The following is a 19,060-nucleotide window of genomic DNA, read 5'->3' as shown; positions in this document are numbered from 1 at the left end:
GAGCGAGAAGAGCGAGAGGAGAGCGAGAGAGCGAGCGAGAGGAGAGCTAGAGAGCGAGAGAGAGGAGAGCGAGAGAGAGCGAGAAGAGCGAGAGAGAGGAGAGCGAGAGAGAGCGAGCGAGAGGAGAGCGAGCGAGAGGAGAGCGAGCGAGAGGAGAGCGAGCGAGAGGAGAGCGAGCGAGAGGAGAGCGAGCGAGAGGAGAGCGAGCGAGAGGAGAGCGAGCGAGAGGAGAGCGAGCGAGAGGAGAGCGAGCGAGAGGAGAGCGAGAGGAGAGCGAGCGAGAGGAGAGCGAGAGGAGAGCGAGCGAGAGGAGAGCGAGCGAGAGGAGAGCTACCGGAGAGCGAGCGAGAGAGAGAGAGAGGAGAGCGAGCGAGAGGAGAGCGAGCGAGAGAAAGAGGATAGCGAGCGAGAGAAAGAGGATAGCGAGCGAGAGGAGAGCGAGCGAGAGGAGAGCGAGAGAAAGAGGAGAGCGAGCGAGAGGAGAGCGAGAGAAAGAGGAGAGCGAGCGAGAGAGAGAGAGGAGAGCAAGCGAGCGAGAGGAGAGCGAGAGAAAGAGGAGAGCGAGCGAGAGGAGAGCGAGAGAAAGAGGAGAGTGAGCGAGAGGACAGCTACCGGAGAGCGAGCGAGAGAGAGAGGAGAGTGAGCGAGAGGAGAGCTACCGGAGAGCGAGCGAGAGAGAGGAGAGCGAGCGAGAGGAGAGCGAGAGAAAGAGGAGAGCGATCGAGAGGAGAGCGAGCGAGAGAAAGAGGAGAGCGAGCGAGAGGAGAGCGAGCGAGAGGAGAGCGAGCGAGAGGAGAGCGAGAGAAAGAGGAGAGCGAGAGAAAGAGGAGAGCGAGAGAAAGAGGAGAGCGAGAGAAAGAGGAGAGCGAGAGAAAGAGGAGAGCGAGAGAAAGAGGAGAGCGAGAGAAAGAGGAGAGCGAGCGAGCGAGAGGAGAGCGAGGAGAGTGAGAGAGAGGAGAGCGAGAGAGGATGAAAGTGGGAACAACAGTACATCAGAGGAAATAAAGGGTCTTTAGGGTTGGGTAGGTTACTAAAGATTTATAATCTGTCCTTTTTGTATTAAAGTGTGATGTTTTTTTTTAAGTAGGCTAATAATAATAATAATGATCTTGTGTAATTTCTCTTTCATTTCCTGGTCACCTGTTTGGCAGTTGGTAGTCCGGTCTGAGTCATAGCAACAGGGTTCGTCAGCAACAGGAACTGTAAACAATTTCATTAGCTAGTCTGTTATGCCAGCCTCCAGTAACAGAACAACAACACACAGGTTGACTCCCAAATGTTACCCTATTCCCTATATAGTCCCCTATGGGCCCTGGTCAAACGTAGTTCACTATGTAGGGAATAGGGGGCCATTTGAGACGCAATGGTACTTTGTTGTTTAATATCACCCGGCTTGCGCTGCTGTCTGTAATGACAGGATGTCCAAACGGTCCCAATATGACGAGTATACAGATGATCAACAGGACAGAGACAGGGAGGAAGGGACGGAGAGAGAGAGAGAGAAAGGGAGGGAGAGAGAGAGAGAGAGAGAGAGAGCGATAGAGGGAAAGAGATGGAAAGGGGGGGAGAGAGAGAGAGGGAGCGAGCGAGCGAGACACAGATAGAGCGATGGAGGGAAAGAGATGGAAAGGGAGGGAGAGAGAGAGAGGGAGGGAGCGAGGGAAAGATATGGAAAGGGAGGGAGAGATAGAGAGAGATGGAGAGAGAGCGATGGAAAGGGGGGGAGAGAGAGAGGGAGTGAGCGAGAGACAGATAGAGCGATGGAGTGAAAGAGATGGAAAGGGAGGGAGAGAGAGAGGGAGCGAGGGAAAGAGAGAGAAGGAAAGATATGGAAAGGGAGGGAGAGAGAGCGAGCGAGCGAGAGACAGATAGAGCGATGGAGGGAAAGATATGGAAAGGGAGGGAGAGAGACAGAGAGAGAGAGCGATGGAGGGAAAGAGATGGAAAGGGAGGGAGAGAGAGGGACGGAGAGAGAGAGCGATGGAGGGAAAGAGATGGAAAGGGAGGGAGAGAGAGGGGGGGGGGGGGAGGGAGCGAGAAAGAGCGATGGAGGAAAGATATGGAAAGGGAGGGAGAGAGAGGGACGGAGAGAGAGAGCGATGGAGGGAAAGAGATGGAAAGGGAGGGAGAGAGGGAGGGAGCGAGGGAAAGGGAGAGAGCGATGGAGGGAAAGAGATGAAAAGGGGGGAAAGAGAGATTTTGATTCATTTCCAATTAGTTTATTTAATTTACGAGAATATAGGTCGATATAGTAAGGCTGGGCGGTATACTGTATTTTACTATATACCGGACCGGTTTGTGATTTTAATTTACCTTCTATAATAGTATTTCCATGTTTGGTTTGTTTAATGTGATACTCAACTTCGGCACATGTAATGTCCGTTTTTATAGTTTACTCAGTTTGCTACTTGAGTCATCTTTCTCCCTCTTCTCCTGCTACATACCGCTTCATACACCAAGCCCTGCCCCATCCCACACCAAGCCCGCCTACTCCCACACCAAGCCCGCCTACTCCCACACCAAGCCCCGCCCATCCCACACAAAGCCCCGCCCCATCCCACACAAAGCCCCGCCCCCATCCCAAACCAAATCAAATATATTTATATAGCTCTTCTTACATCAGCTGATATCTCAAAGTGCTGTACAGAAACCCAGCCTAAAACTCCAAACAGCATACAATGCAGGTGTAGAAGCACGGTGACTAGGAAAAACTCCCTAGAAAGACCAGAACCTAGGAAGAAACCTAGAGAGGAACCAGGCTATGAGGGGTGGCCAGTCCTCTTCCAAGCCCTGCCCCGTCACTCAAGGAGAGAGCAGTTCCTCAACCAAGGAGTCATGAGCACTCTCTTTCTGTTCACACTGCAGTCTGCATGGTCAGATAGGTGCAACAAGATGTTGGTGAAAACGATGCTGCTTTCCACAAGCATTCTATAATTAGGGAAAGGGAGATACCTTGTCAGTTGTACAACTGAATGCAATCAACTGAAATGTGTCTTCCAGCATTTAACCCAACCCCCAATTACACGATTAGTTTATGTATCTCACGGTCTGTAAACTACTATCAGCTAGTTTTCATTTTCTTAGCAAGCTGTGGCTAAAATAAATCATGTTAGACACTAATGCTAATCGCTAGATAGCTGGCTAAATTTAGCTAGCTTACAAAACGTACTAACAGTCAGAGCAAACGCAGCTAACAGACTGGTACCAGCGCTGGTGTAGGCCGAGATTTTATTTATTTCACCTTTTTTTAAAGCCTGTTTGTGCAACGGGATCTTCTAAATCGGAGAGGAATAGGCGAAGCATGAATACGTTAGCTAGCTACATGATGTAAGAACACATGTAATGTAATATCTAATTAGGGTCCCAGGGAAACACTGACCAACACTTTGGTTCCTACCCTATCAATAATTCCTCCCTGGCTTATTCATTTGTTGTCATGTCAAACAACAACGCATTCAAGGTGCTGCCCACTATATTCCAAATATATAAATTGGAAAACAATATATAATTTCCATGATTCTAACAGTTTACCAATTAACTAGGCTTTGTTTTTTGGTCCATATATTGCAGCCCTGCGTGATACAGTGTGGAAATTACAACAACAGTGCAGGAAATGCAGAAATTGATGAAAATAAAAATAATTTGTTTTAAGTTTGGTTGAACAGTATAAAACAAAATCAGAATGAAGAAAGCCCCAATGAAATCACTTATAGTTTGTGTTGCAGTCAACTTTCCCTCAATCCTGACTAGTCTCCCAGTCCCTTCTGCTGAAAAACATCCCCACAACAGGATGCTAACACCACCATGCCGCACCGTAGGGATGGCGCCAGGTTTCCTCCAGACGTGACACTTGGCATTCAGGCCATAGAGTTCAATCTTGGTTTCATCAGACCAGAAAATCTTGTTTCTCATGGTCTGAGAGTCTTTAGGTGCTTTTTTTGGCAAACTCCAAGAGGGCTGTTATGTGCCTTTTACTGAGGAGTGGCTTCTGCCTGACCACTCTACCATAAAGGCCTGATTGGTGGAGTGCTGCAGCAATGGCTGCTCTTCTGGAAGGTTCTCCCATCTCCACAGACGAACTCTAGAGCTCTGTCACAGTGACCATCCGGTTCTTGGTCACCTCCCTGACTGCCCTTCCTGACCAAGACCCTTCTCCCCTGATTGGTCAGACGGCCAGCTCTAAGAATAGTATTGGTGGTTCCAAACTTCTTCCATTTAAGAATGATGGAGGCCACTGTGTCTTTGGAGACCTTCAATGCTGCAGACATTTTTTGGTACCCTTCCCCAGATCTGTACCTCGACACAATCCTGTCTCTGAGCTCTGTGGACAAGTCCTTCGAACTCATGGCTTGGTTTTGTGCCTTTCCAAATCATGTCCAATCAATTGAATTTACCACAGGTGGACTCCAATCAAGTTGTAGAAACATCGCAAGGAGGATCAATGGAAACAGGATGCATCTGAGCACAATTTGCGAGTCTCATAAGAAAGTACGTAAATAAGGTATGTTATTTTATTTTTTATACATTTGCTAAAATTTCTCAAAACCTATTTTCGCTTAGTCATTATGGGGTACTGTGTGTAGATTGATGAGGAATTTAATTGATTTAATCAATTTCAGAATAAGGCTGTAACGTTTAAAAAATGTGGAACAAGTCAAGGGGTCTGAATACTTTCTGAATGCACTGTATATCTCCATATTGTTTGGTTAAGGTAATTTCTGTTAATGCCTTCGATATGTTATTCCAGTCTTACCTTTCTAATTGTCGGAGTGGACACATGGTTGCGCGCTCTGCAAACATATGCAATACTTGTGAGATTCAGGTTTTGGTATATTTCATTCAGAGTTTTGTCAATTTAGTCATTGTCTTTTATTTGGAGCGCTCCCGTCAATGTTGACTTGCACCTGACTACACATAGAAGTAAGCCTGTAGGCTATCTGGCCTGCGCACAAAAAAATGTGCCCATTTGGGGATCTGATAGTATTTGTGATTGGCTTAACCACCACTAATGACCTGTGGCGCTTCTCAAAGTAATGTTTTCACCACCTCAAACAGCAAGCAAGCAAAGTCTGTTTTTACATCCATTGAAAATGACAAAAAGTTCCTCAAAGTATTTGAAAAATAACCACTCCGCGTGAAAGGGAAACATTTCATACTCTGATCCAGTGGAAAAAGTCATAAATTAGGACTACCCGGTTACTTCTTATCCCTTGCGCAATAGCCTACAGCTGTGTCTGTCCCTTGCGGGAAACTGAGGGCCCAGAATATTTTACATAATGTTGCAAGTTCACTAGTGTTTCAGGCAGTCCAAGTTAATAGTTGATACAATGTTTCAAGTTTGTTGCAGACAGTTCCCCAATGGCAGCTGTTTAAGGCACTGCATCTCAGTGCTAGAGGCATCACAACAGACACCCTGGTTAGAATCCAGGCTGTATCACAACCGGCCATGATTGGGAGTCTCATAGGGCGGCGCACAATTGGCCCAGCGTCGTTTGGCCGGTGTAGGCCGTCATTGTAAATAAGAATTTGTTCTTAACTGACTTGCCTAGTTAAATAAAAAGGTTACATGTTATTTATAGGATATATATATATATATATTTTTTTTTTTAAATCAGGATATTTTCTACCTGCAGGCTGCAATGTTTTTGGTTGTTTGCTTTATGTAGGCTATTTTTACATACCTGCAAATAATCTTTTTTGATTTGATTTAGATATAGATAGAATTTTAATTAACCACAGGACAATGATTGAGATACGAAGACATTATTATACATGAAATGAAACTGTTCCACCAAAGTGTGCGTAGGAAAACCATAACTGGCGCGCAGAATCGGTAACAATGGTAAGATAAATAGGCATTCCACAAGAGAAAGGTCGCCGACTCCTCGTGTAAGCCTATTCCCGGCAACTTCAGGAGAGTAATGGCAGAATCTGTGAAAGCCAGCAGGAGAGGGAGGAGTATTGATCTCTGGCTCGCTCAAGTCATTTGTGTTTTATTTCAGCCAAAACAAGTTCAATAACTCAGTGCATACACACACTCCTATTGAATGTACGTTAGCCTGTGTTGCGAATAGGTCTAGGCTACATACTGGTTTACTCAGTTTATCAATAGATGAGACATTTACCATTCAAATAAACTATTACCATTATGTTATGTAGTTAGATGGGTAAAAAAAACAAAGCCTAATTGATTGCATGATTGTTTAATTGATTTATTAATGTATACCTAAAAAATATATATATATATTCTATTCAAATGTAATGATATTGAACTCAAAAGATCTGTCTGGATCAAACGGTTAATACTATTCGTTTTTTTGCCGTTGTATCGTTTTGGTATCGAGTATCGTTTCGGTATTGAGTATCGTTTTGTTATCGAGTATCGTTTTGGTATGGAGTATCATGATACTAAACCTGGTATTGGTATCAAAAGACACGTTTCAGGTTTCGTGACGAGACTAAAGGGAAGTGAACCGAGAAATTAACTGCGAGGACTTAGAGTATAGCAACGCAGCAACAGACTGAGGTGTATCTAATGCAGCAGCCAATTAGCTTCTTCTCTGTTCCTCGTGGTGTATCTAATGCAGCAGCCAATCAGCTTCTTCTCTGTTCCTCGTGGTGTATCTAATGCAGCAGCCAATCAGCTTCTTCTCTGTTCCTCGTGGTGTATCTAATGCAGCAGCCAATCAGCTTCTTCTCTGTTCCTCGTGGTGTATCTAATGCAGCAGCCAATCAGCTTCTTCTCTGTTCCTCGTGGTGTATCTAATGCAGCAGCCAATCAGCTTCTTCTCTGTTCCTCGTGGTGTATCTAATGCAGCAGCCAATCAGCTTCTTCTCTGTTCCTCATGGTGTATCTAATGCAGCAGCCAATCAGCTTCTTCTCTGTTCCTCGTGGTGTATCTAATGCAGCAGCCAATCAGCTTCTTCTCTGTTCCTCGTGGTGTATCTAATGCAGCAGCCAATCAGCTTCTTCTCTGTTCCTCGTGGTGTATCTAATGCTGCAGCCAATCAGCTTCTTCTCTGTTCCTCGTGGTGTATCTAATGCTGCAGCCAATCAGCTTCTTCTCTGTTCCTCGTGGTGTATCTAATGCTGCAGCCAATCAGCTTCTCTGTTCCTCGTGGTGTATCTAATGCTGCAGCCAATCAGCTTCTTCTCTGTTCCTCGTGGTGTATCTAATGCTGCAGCCAGTCAGCTTGTTATTATAGAGCGAGATAAAGAGATCGAGACAGAAATAGAAGTAGCGAGAGTGATTCATATCGTGGCATGAGGACAGGGCTGGCTTGGCTTTCAAAACACGTGTCATGTTTTGGGAGGACGAGTCGAGAGCTTTACGGCAGGCAGGGCAATGAACACACCTACGTGCGCCTGGCAGGGCTGTTGAAATTGGCTCACCTCTCACCAGAGCTCCACACGTCAGAAACACATCAAAGAGACAAGGCCTTTCTTAGCCCAGGGGGGCTTCCAGAGGTAAAAACCCAATAACTAGGGTAACATTCCTTTGATCCCCACTAAATCTGTTTTTCCAAAAGAACGACACATTGCTTTTCAACAACTAAGTCAGTCAGCAGAATGCAATGTGATTTAAACATTCCTGGAATTAGCATTGGGATTAACAACTCATGATAAATGCACTTCGGATTAGTGTTGTTGACGACTGAAAACCCAGTAGCCTACTTTTTTCTGCAATATACTTTCCCCCTCTGAATAAAATACATTGTTTTGAATTGCTCTGGATAACAGCAGGTAAACTAATTAGCTGGTTAGTTCTCTATCTATATGCCTGTTTAAATGGCTGGTAAATTAGTTTGTCCCTGCTCAGCCGGTCTTGTAATTTGTCTCCGTCTGCCTTTAACATGTTATCTAGCTGGTTAGATACAGTTTGCTTTTCCTCAAAGGAAACGTAGTCCTCTCTGCCTGGTTAGTTCCAGTAGTCTGTCCTCTCACTGACCTCTGCCTGGTTAGTTCCAGTAGTCTGTCCTCTCACTGACCTCTGCCTGGTTAGTTCCAGTAGTCTGTCCTCTCACTGACCTCTGCCTGGTTAGTTCCAGTAGTCTGTCCTCTCACTGACCTCTGCCTGGTTAGTTCCAGTAGTCTGTCCTCTCACTGACCTCTGCCTGGTTAGTTCCAGTAGTCTGTCCTCTCACTGACCTCTGCCTGGTTAGTTCCAGTAGTCTGTCCTCTCACTGACCTCTGCCTGGTTAGTTCCAGTAGTCTGTCCTCTCACTGACCTCTGCCTGGTTAGTTCCAGTAGTCTGTCCTCTCACTGACCTCTGCCTGGTTAGTTCCAGTAGTCTGTCCTCTCACTGACCTCTGCGGGGTCACATGGCAGTAGTGTTTTGATTGTAAAAGAGTTAGTCGGTATGGCAGCAGTGCTGTGGAGAGAGACGGACCTCGCTCGGCTCCGTGGGTCCATTCATAACCTTGGACAGGAAGTGGCCTCACAGAGACAGGAAACGATCATACGAAACGCTGTGTGAACCTCTTGGACAGCTATTGTTCCAGGAGGGAAAACTTGGCGCCAGACTAACTTGACTGGGATGTGTGGAGGCCACCGGCGACCACAGGGGAGAAAGAGGTGTCTCCCACAGACACTTCTCGCTCTCACATACACACAGTGACCTAACCTTCCACAGTTGTGTAAACATCCACCCTTCCCACACCATGTAACTCCACTGTTACCTAGCAGCTAGCCAAAACAATAGACATCCCCCACACACAGGCTAGGTGGTTTATGCTAGATGTTCTTACAGTACAGTGGTCTCTGACCGTCCCTGACCAGCCTATAGTCCCCTGATTGGTGGGGGCAGGTGTGTGTCTGTGTGTGACGTCCATGAGGGTAAATTTGGACACTCCATTAAAGGTCTCTCACCATTGACCTCACTTGATCCGACTATCTCTGTACTCACCCCAACACATCAAGATTGTAACACCCATCCAACATTGTAAAAGTCCTCAGTGTTATTCACTGTGTACAGGTGAGAGAGAGGGAAAGAGAGACAGAGAGCGACAAAGTGAGAGTGAGAAAGAGAGAGCGAGAGAGAGTGGGAAAGAAGAGAAGGGGAGAGTAGTCCCCATGCCCAGAGTGGAGAGCGCTTAGCCTACCAGGAGAGAGAGGCGGTGGCCAAACACATTCTGTTAAGCACCCTTGCTGTTTAAGTTAATTAAATATGGACCACAGTCATAACACTGGCTCACCATAACACTGGAACACTGGCTCATCATAGGCTCACCATAACACTGGAACACTGGCTCATCATAGGCTCACCATAACACTGGAACACTGGCTCACCATAACACTGGAACACTGGCTCACCATAACACTGGAACACTGGCTCACCATAACACTGGAACACTGGTTCACCATAACACTGGAACACTGGTTCACCATAACACTGGAACACTGGTTCACCATAACACTGGAACACTGGCTCACCATAACACTGGAACACTGGCTCACCATAACACTGGAACACTGGCTCACCATAACACTGGAACACTGGCTCACCATAACACTGGAACACTGGCTCACCATAACACTGGATAACCACAACACTGGAACACTGGCTCATCATAGGCTCACCATAACAGTGGCTCACCATAACACTGGAACACTGGCTCTCCATAACACTGGAACACTGGCTCACCAATACAATGGAACACTGGCTCACCATAACACTGGATAACCACAACACTGGAACACTGGCTCACCAATACACTGGAACACTGGTTCACCATAACACTGGAACACTGGTTCACCATAACACTGGAACACTGGCTCACCATAACACTGGAACACTGGCTCACCATAACACTGGAACACTGGCTCACCATAACACTGGAACACTGGCTCACCATAACACTGGAACACTGGCTCACCATAACACTGGTTCACCATAGCACTGGATAACCACAACACTGGAACACTAGCTCACTATTACACTGGATCACTATTACACTGGAACACTAGCTCACTATTACACTGGATCACCAGAACACTGGAACACTAGCTCACTAGCTCACTATTACACTGGATCACTAGTGTTATGGTATGGTTATAGCAATGATGGCGCCGGAGGGGATGGCTGCCGTCTTTTCGGCTCTTAACCAACAATGATATTTTGTTTGTTTTTTCACGTTGTGTGTAACTTTTTTTGTACATAATGTTGCTGCTACCGTCTCTTATGACTGAAAAGAGCTTCTGGACATCAGAACTGTGATTACTCACCTCAAATTAGACAAAGAGATTTTGAGTCGGGCAGGAGGGATATAAGCTCTGCAAAAAAATAAACGTCCTCTCACTGTCAACTGCGTTTATTTTCAGCAAACTTAACATGTGTAAATATTTGTATGAACATAACAAGATTCAACAACAGACATAAACTGAAAGTTTCACAGACATGTGACTTACAGAAATTGAATAATGTGTCCCTGATCAAAGGGGGGGGTCAAAATCAAAAGTAATAGTCAGTATCTGGTGTGGCCACCAGCTGCATTAAGTACTGCAGTGCATCTCCTCCTCATGGACTGCACCAGATTTGCCAGTTCTTGCTGTGAGATGTTACCACATTCTTCCACCAAGGCACCTGCAAGTTCCCAGACATTTCTAAGGGGAATGTCCCTAGCCTTCACCCCCCGATCCAACAGGTCCCAGACGTGCTCAATGGGATTGAGATCCGGGATCTTCGCTGGCCATGGCAGAACACTGACATTCTTGTCTTGCAGGAAATCACGCACAGAACGAGCAGTATGGCTAGTGGCATTGTCATGCTGGAGGGTCATGTCAGGATAAGCCTGCATGAAGGGTACGACATGAGGGAGGAGGATGTCTTCCCTGTCACGCACAGCGTTGATTGCCTGCAATGACAACAAGCTCAGTCCGATGACGCTGTGACACATCGCCCCAGACCATAACGGACCCTCCACCTCCAAATCGATCCAGATTACAGTCCTCGGTGTAACACTCATTCATTCGACAATAAACGCTAATCCGACCATCACCCCCGGTTAGACAAAACTGCGACTCGTCAGTGAAGAGCACTTTTTGCCAGTCCCGTCTGGTCCAGCGACGGTGGGTTTGTGCCCATAGGCGACGTTGTTGCCAGGTAGGTCTGCCAGCCTCTCTCAGCCTATTGCGGAGAGTCTAAGCACTGATGGAGGGATTGTGCGTTCCTGGTGTAACTCGGGCAGTTGTTGCCATCCTGTACCTGTGCCGCAGGTGTGATGTTCAGATGTATCGATCCTGTGCAGGTGTTGTTACACGTGGTCTGCCACTGCGAGGACGATCAGCTATTGCCTATCGTCTGTAAGCTGTTAGTGTCTTAACGACCGTTCCACAGGTGCATGTTCATCAATTGTTTATGGTTCATTGAACAAACATGGGAAACAGTGTTTAAACCCTTCACAATGAAGATCTATGAAGTTATTTGGATTTGTACGAATTATCTTTGAAAGACGGGGTCCTGAAAAAGGGACGTTTCTTTTTTTGCTGCGTTTACTACAGACACCCGACCAGGCCCAGATCGCCGTCATTCACTGGAGAAGGAAACGGAGACTTTGCGGAAAAAGATCAGGGTGCCTTTTGAGGATCAGGCGAAAAAGTGGCTAATCTGCCTTTGCCTTCTGTCCTGCTAGCGAACGTTCAATCGCTGGAAAATAAATGGGACGAACTGAAAAGCACGTATATTCTAAAAACAATATCTTATGTCTCACAGAGTTGTGGCTGAACGACGACGTAAAGAACATACAGCTGGCTGGTTATATGATGTACCGGCAGGATAGAACAGCAGCCTCTGGTAAGACACAGGGCCGGGGCCTATGCATATATGTAAACAACAACTGGTGCACAATATCTATGGAAGTCTCGAGGTTTTGCTCGCCTGAGGTAGAGTATCTCATGATAAGCTGTAGACCACACTATCTACCTAGAGAGTTTTATCTGTATTTTTCGTAGCTGTCTACGTACCACCACAGACTGATGCTGGCACTAAAACTGCACTCAATGAGCTGTATACCGCCATAAGCAAACAAGAAAACGTTAATCCAGGAGGTGGCCCTCCTAGTGGCCGGGGACTTTAATGCAGGGAAACTTAAATCAGTTTGACCTAATTTCTATCAGTATGTTAAATGTGCAACCAGAGGGGGAAAAAAAATTCCAGACCACCTTTACTCCACACACAGAGACGCGTGCAAAGCTCTCCCTCGCCCTCTATTTGGCAAATCTGACCATAATTCTATCCTCTTGATTCCTGCATAGAAGCAAAAATGATAGCAGGAAGCATCAGTGACTCGGCCTATTAAAAAAGTGGTCAGATGAAGCAGATGCTAAACTACAGGACTGTTTTGATAGCACAGACTGGAATATGTTCCGGGATAGTTCTGATGGCAGAGGAGTACACCACATCAGTAACTGGCTTCGTCAATAAGTGCATCGAGGACATCGTCCCCACAGTGACCATACGTACATACTCCAACCAGAAGCCATGGATTACAGGCAACATTCGCACTGAGCTAAAGGGTAGAGCTGCCTCTTACAACGAGCGCGACTCTAACCCGGAAGCTTAAGAATTCCCGCTATGCCCTTTGACGAACCATCAAACAGACTAAGCGCCAATACATGATTAAGATTGAATCGTCCTACATCGGCTCCGACGCTCGTCGGATGTGGAAGGGCTTGCAAACTATTACAGACTACAAAGGGAAGCACAACCGAGAGCTTCCCAGTGACACATGCCTACCAGACGAGCTAAATAACTTATATGCTCGCTTTGAGGCAAATAACACTGAAACATGCATGAGAGCATCAGCTGTTCCAGACGACTGTGTGATTACACTCTCCGCAGCCGAAGTGAATAAGATCTTTAAACAGGTCAACATTCACAAGGCCGCAGGGCCAGACGGATTACCAGGATGTGTACTCCTAGCATGCGCTGACCAACTGGCAAGTGTCTTCTCTGACAATTTCAACATCTCCCTGTCATAGTCTGTAATACCAACATGTTTCAAGCAGACCACCATAGTCCCTGTGCCCAAGAACACTAAGGTAACCTGCCTAAATGACTACCAACCCGTAACACGCACGTCTGTAGCCATGAAATGCTTTGAAAGGCTGGTAAAGGCTCACATCAACCCCATTATCCCAGATACCCTAGACCCACTCCAATTTGCATACCGCACCAACAAAACCACAGATGATGCAATCTCTATTGCACTCCACACTGCTCTTTCACACCTGGACAAAAGGAACACCTTTGTGAGAATGCTATTCATTGACTACAGCTCAGCGTTCAACACCATAGTGCCATCAAAGCTCATCAACAAGCTTAGGAACCTTGGACTAAACACCTCCCTCTGCAACTGGATCCTAGACTTCCTTACGGGCCGCCCCCACATGCGATGAGGGAAGGTAACAACACATCCGCCATGCTGATCCTCAACACGGGGGCCCCTCAGGGGTGAGTGCTCAGTCCCCTCCTGTACTCCCTGTTCACTCATGAATGCACGGCCAGGCACGACTCCAACACCATCATTACGTTTGCTGATGACAACAGTGATAGGCTTGATCACCGACAACGATGAGACAGCCTATAGGGAGGTCAAGGACCTGACCGTATGGTGCAAGTACAACAACCTCTCCATCAACGTGATCAGACAAAGGAGATGATTGTGGACTACAGGAAAAGGAGGACTGAGCACGCCCCCATTGTCATCGACTGGGCTGTAGTGGAGCAGATTGAGAGCTTCAAGTTTCTTGGCGTCCACATCACCAACAAATTATCACTGCCTGGTATGGCAACTGCTCGGCCTCCGACCGCAAGGCACTACAGAGGGTAGTGCGTACGGCCCAGTACATCACCGGGCCAAGCTTCCTGCCATCCAGGACCTATATAATAGGCGGTGTCAGAGGAAAACCCATAAAATTGTCAAAGACTCCAGCCACCCTAGTCATAGACTGTTCTCTCTGCTACCGCACGGCAAGTGGTACCGGATTGCCAAGTCTAGGTCTAGAGTCTAGAGGATTCTAAACAGCTTCTACCCCCCAAGCCATAAGACTCCTGAACAGCTAATCAAATGGCTACCCAGACTATTTGCATTACCCCCCCTATGCTGCTGCTACTCTCTGTTATTATCTATGCATTGTTACCTTAATAACTCTAGCTACATGTACATATTGCCACAATTACCTCGACACCGGTGACCCCGCACATTGACTCTGTACCGGTACACCCTGTATATAGCCCCGCTATTGTTATTTACTGCTGCTCTTTATTTATTTGTTATTCTCATCTTAATTTTTTGTTGTTGTATTTTCTTAAAACTGCACCGTTGGTTAATGGCTTGTAGGGTCTACAACTGTTGTATTCGGCGCATGTGACAAATAAAATTTGATTTGATTCATTATAACACTGACTCAACATTACACTGGATCACCATTGCACTAATTCAGCTGGAGGCTCATTGTAGGACTACAAACAAAATGGCGCCTAGGGATGCAAAGGTTCTGAAACTTTCCTGGCAATTTCTGGAATTTTTCCGGAAATTTTCCATAGGAAGTTAAGCCCTGGAATTTGAAAAATGTTGCTTAAATTCATTTAAAAAAGTTAGCTTATATCAGTGAACCTTTTTTGTGGAATAGACATAAGGCAATTCTAGGTCTTGTGGCATATTTTGGTTAAACTATTCCCAATTCAATGGAATTGCAACCCTCTGCACGCACAGTGCATTCTCTCATCACATGTGCAGCTGATTTTCAAGATCTTGCCCACTAATGAGATGCTATTGAGCCCACACTACTACACTGTCTGAGCCAAGGACTACATGCTTCTGGTCAGTTTTGATTACTATACTGGGTGGGGTGAATATATTTTCTGACATGGTTTTAGTTAACTAGTAAATAGGAGCCTACAGCAAAGTGGGTTTAAATAATTTGTAACTTGTTAACAATTTATGCTAGTTAGTGTTTGCTACCGTGTGGGTTTTAGCTTGCTTGAGCCTGCTAACTGATGTGTGTTAATTCACCCGTTTCCATACATGTTTCATTTTAAAACTGCTTAACTATTTATCTGTACATGGAATTGTATTTGGGGGTTTTTCACACATTTTTTCCTAATCTTTACAGGAAAATGCCACAGGCACTATCTGATGTGTGGAGACATTTCACTGCAGCGAATGTAGAAGGAAAAGCTGTGTACATTTGCAAATATTGTGCCAAATCATATGTGAAGAATGCAACAAAGATGCAGAATCATCTGGCCAAGTGCATAAAGTTCCCTCAGCGCTCAGAACAAGCAACCTATGACAAAAGTCCCTCTACTTCTATTCGAGGTGAAAATCAGACAGCTTATCGATAGCAACAGCTCATGATCCTCCTGGAATCAGAAGTTTTTTTGACTCAATGGAGGAACGTAGTCCGAAGAATGCTGATGAATGTCTTGCTCAAGCTATGTATGCAACTAGTTCACCTCTGATGCTCAAAGGCAATGTGTATTGGAAGAGATTTCTGAATGTTCTTCACCCAGCATACACCCCTCCAACCAGACATGCTTTATCTACTCATTTGCTGGATGCAGAGTTCAACAGAATTCAAGTGAAGGTCAAGCAAATCATAAAGCAGACTGTATTGCAATCATCTCTGATGGGTGGTCGAATGTTCATGGGCAAGGAATAATTAACTACATCCTCTCTGACCCTCAACCAGTATTCTACAAAAGTACAGACACGAGGGACAACAGACACACCGGTCTCTACATTGCAGATGAGCTGAAGGCCGTCATCAATGACCTTGGACCACAGAAGGTATTTGCACTGGTTATAGACAATGCTGTGAACATGAAGACTGCTTGGTCTAAAGTGGAGGAGTCCTACCCTCACATCACATCCATTGGCTGTGCTGCTCATGAATCGAATATGCTCCTCAAGGACATCATGACACTGAAAACAATGGATACACTCTACAAGAGAGCCAAGGAATGGTTAGGTATGTGAAGGCTCATCAAGTTATAGCAGCAATCTACCTCACCAAGCAAAGTGAGAAGAATAAGAGCACCACATTGAAGCTGCCCAGCAACACCCACTGGGGTGATGTTGTCATCATGTTTGACAGTCTCCTGGAAGGATAGGCGTCTCTCCAAGAAAGGGCCATATCACAGTCTTCCGATATGGACAGCCTCATCAACAGTATCCTCCTGGATGATGTATTTTGGGAGAGAGTGGTTAGCAGCCTGAAACCTATAGCAGTATCCATTGCACGGATTGAGGAAGATAATGCCATCATGTCTGATGTTCAGACTCTGCTTTCAAATGTAAGAGAAGAAATCCGTACTGCCCTGCCCACTTCACTGTTGCTCCAAGCATAGGAAACTGCAGTCTGAAATACATCAAAAAGCGTTAAGACTTCTGCCTGAAGCCCATACACGCCGCAGCGTACATGTTGGACCCCAAGTATGCTGACAAGAGCATCCTGTCTGGTGCAGAGATCAACAAGGACTATGGTGTCATCACTACTGTGTCTCGTCACCTTGGCCTGGATGAGGGCAAGGTTCTTGGCAGTCTGGCGAAATACACTTCTAAGCAAGGGCTTTGGGATGGAGATCGCGGCCTCAGAGTCTGAGGCCTCAGAGTCAGAGTCTGAGGCCTCAGTCTGATGTTCAAGAGGTGGACATTGAGGAGGTCCAGGGAGAAGACATGGAAGCCTGAGAGGAAGACAACCAAAGCTTTAGTTTCTAGACTATCCTTTTACAGATGTATGTTGAAAACGTTTTTGGGAGATGCAATGGATTATTGGGGAGCGTTGGACTAGTAACCGAAAGGTTAGAAGATCGAATCCCCGAGCTGACAAGGTAAAAATCTGTCGTTCTGCCCCTGAACAAGGCAGTTAACCCACTGTTCCTAGGCCGTCATTGAAAATAAGAATTTGTTCATAACTGACTTGCCTAGTTTATTAAAGGTAAAATTTAAAAAATTATTCAATATTCCCTTTCTTTTGTTGTTCAGTGAAGTCATCTCATGTGAAGTCAACTCATTTAATTAAAGTTAAATTCGTAACTAAATTGTTTATTAAAATGTATTTTGTAAGGATGTAATCATTTGCAATTATGTCTACTTATGATAAGCTAAAAGGTTTATGTTTCTGTCTCCATATGATATGGTAAATATATCCAATGCAAAAAACATCTACATTTAAATGGTATTAATATTAATTTGCATATATTTCTGTTAATTCCCATATATTCCTGTGGAAAGTTTACATCTCTGAATATTCCCCAAAATGTATAACCCTAATAGCACCCTATTCCCTATTTAGTGCACTACTTTAGCACCCTATTCCCTATTTAGTGCACTCCTTTTGATTAGGGCTCATAGGCTAGTGTTATGATGAGCTAGCCAATGGATGTCTGAATGAGCTCAATATCTGAGCAGGACACAAGGGCATGCCTCTCTCTCTCCTGTCTCGCTCCCCTCCCTCCATGTTGTGTGGTTAGACCTGGGGCTTAACATATCTTTTCATGCTTTAGTGAAAGCAGGCCTGAAACCACAGGGTCGACACCACAAGATTACAGAGTCTGGCTCACTACTGAGGCAGTTCGCTACTATTTATTCAAACAGCTGAAAAACAAACATAGGTCAAGTGGAGGTTAATAAGGAACCACAGACTCTAGATCGAGTACAGACTGGGGTTGGGTTCATTTCAAATAAATTACACCAAGATACTGGTAATCACAACAACAGGCGTTAAAACACAACTCATTCTTGAGACGTAGTTCATTCATATTTACAGTAGAAGTACATGTCATGGCTGAAAGGACACAGAGAGACAGAGAGAAGAAAGGTGTTCCAAGGAGCGCAGTTCCCGACCATCAGTCTGCATGGTCAATTCAGCAGATGCAACGAGATGTTGATGACAACAATGCTGCTTTCCACTTTGCTTCTTTATATAAATCCACAAGCGTTCTATAATTACACTATTAAGCTTATATATATTACTGTCTGCAAACAGCTAGTTTGTCTTTTCTTAGCAAGTTGTGGCTAAAATAAAGTGTATTAGCCACTAATGCTAATCTCTAGTCAGCTGGCTAGCTAGCTAATAAAAGTACTTATTCAGAGCATATGTAGCTAGCTAGCTAATACAGCCTGATACCAGCTCTGGTGTAGGCCTAAATCAGCATGTTGTTTGTGCAATAGTATCGTCTAAACCAACGAGGATTAGGCGAAGCATGAATATATTAGCTACATGAAGTAAGAGAAAACATTTACCATAGCCCAAGATTATAGGATTGGCCTAGGAAACACTGACCAACACTTTGGTTCCTATCCCGTCACAATAACTCCTCTCTGGCATTTTCATCCATTGTCATGTCAAACCCTTGATTCAAAGTAACCACTATTAAATGCTAACTATAGAATTAGAAAAATCATTATATTTCCATGACAACAGCCATTAACCCAAGTGTTTTGGTCTAACCCACAAGTCAAAATGCAATTGCAATATTTGGTTAACAAAATAAGGCCTAGATAATTTGCCCATAGCTTGCTTCTCTATGTGGTGATCTCAAATGAGTGCAGGAAATACAGAAATGAATGAAAACGTTGAAAATTATCTTTGGTGAAGTTTGATTAAACAGTATAATACATCAGAATGGACAAAGCCCCCATTGAAAGCACTTATAATGTATGTGTTGCCACCCTAGGGCCATGAGCTACTCATAAAGCATATTTAGAACTTTATTATTCAAAAACATAAAAAAACGTAAAAAATATTGTGATATATTTTGGCCATATCGCCCAGCCCTAGTTAGACCTTTACGTTACATTATCCACTTTAAGTTCAAGCTGAAAGCGGATTTGGCTGACAGGCCGACAGTGTTAATCCTGGTTTTACAGCAAACCCACTTCAGAAGGAGAAACAGCCTCAGCAGCAGGCAGGAGTACATGTCCCAAATGGAACCCTATGGACCGTGGTCAAAAGTAGTGCACTATGTATAGAGGCAATAGGGTGCAATTTGGGAGGCAATGAAGGTTTCTCAGGTTCAGTAGCTACTAGTCTGTCAGCTTGTCTACACTCAG

At 45.1% G+C, this 19,060-nt stretch overlaps 1 protein-coding gene across 2 annotated transcripts in view; it reads right to left on the bottom strand.

The window, feature by feature from the left end:
- LOC129813579 (insulin receptor-like) overlaps nt 1-19,060 on the bottom strand; it is a 131,483-nt gene that overhangs the window by 76,477 nt on the left and 35,946 nt on the right. The window lies entirely within an intron of this gene.

Source organism: Salvelinus fontinalis, chromosome 17 (genome assembly GCF_029448725.1).
Source record: "Salvelinus fontinalis isolate EN_2023a chromosome 17, ASM2944872v1, whole genome shotgun sequence".
Classification (NCBI taxonomy): Eukaryota; Metazoa; Chordata; class Actinopteri; order Salmoniformes; family Salmonidae; genus Salvelinus; species Salvelinus fontinalis.
Note: the sequence above shows the minus strand (reverse complement) of the source record. Positions and strands in the feature narration are given on the sequence as shown.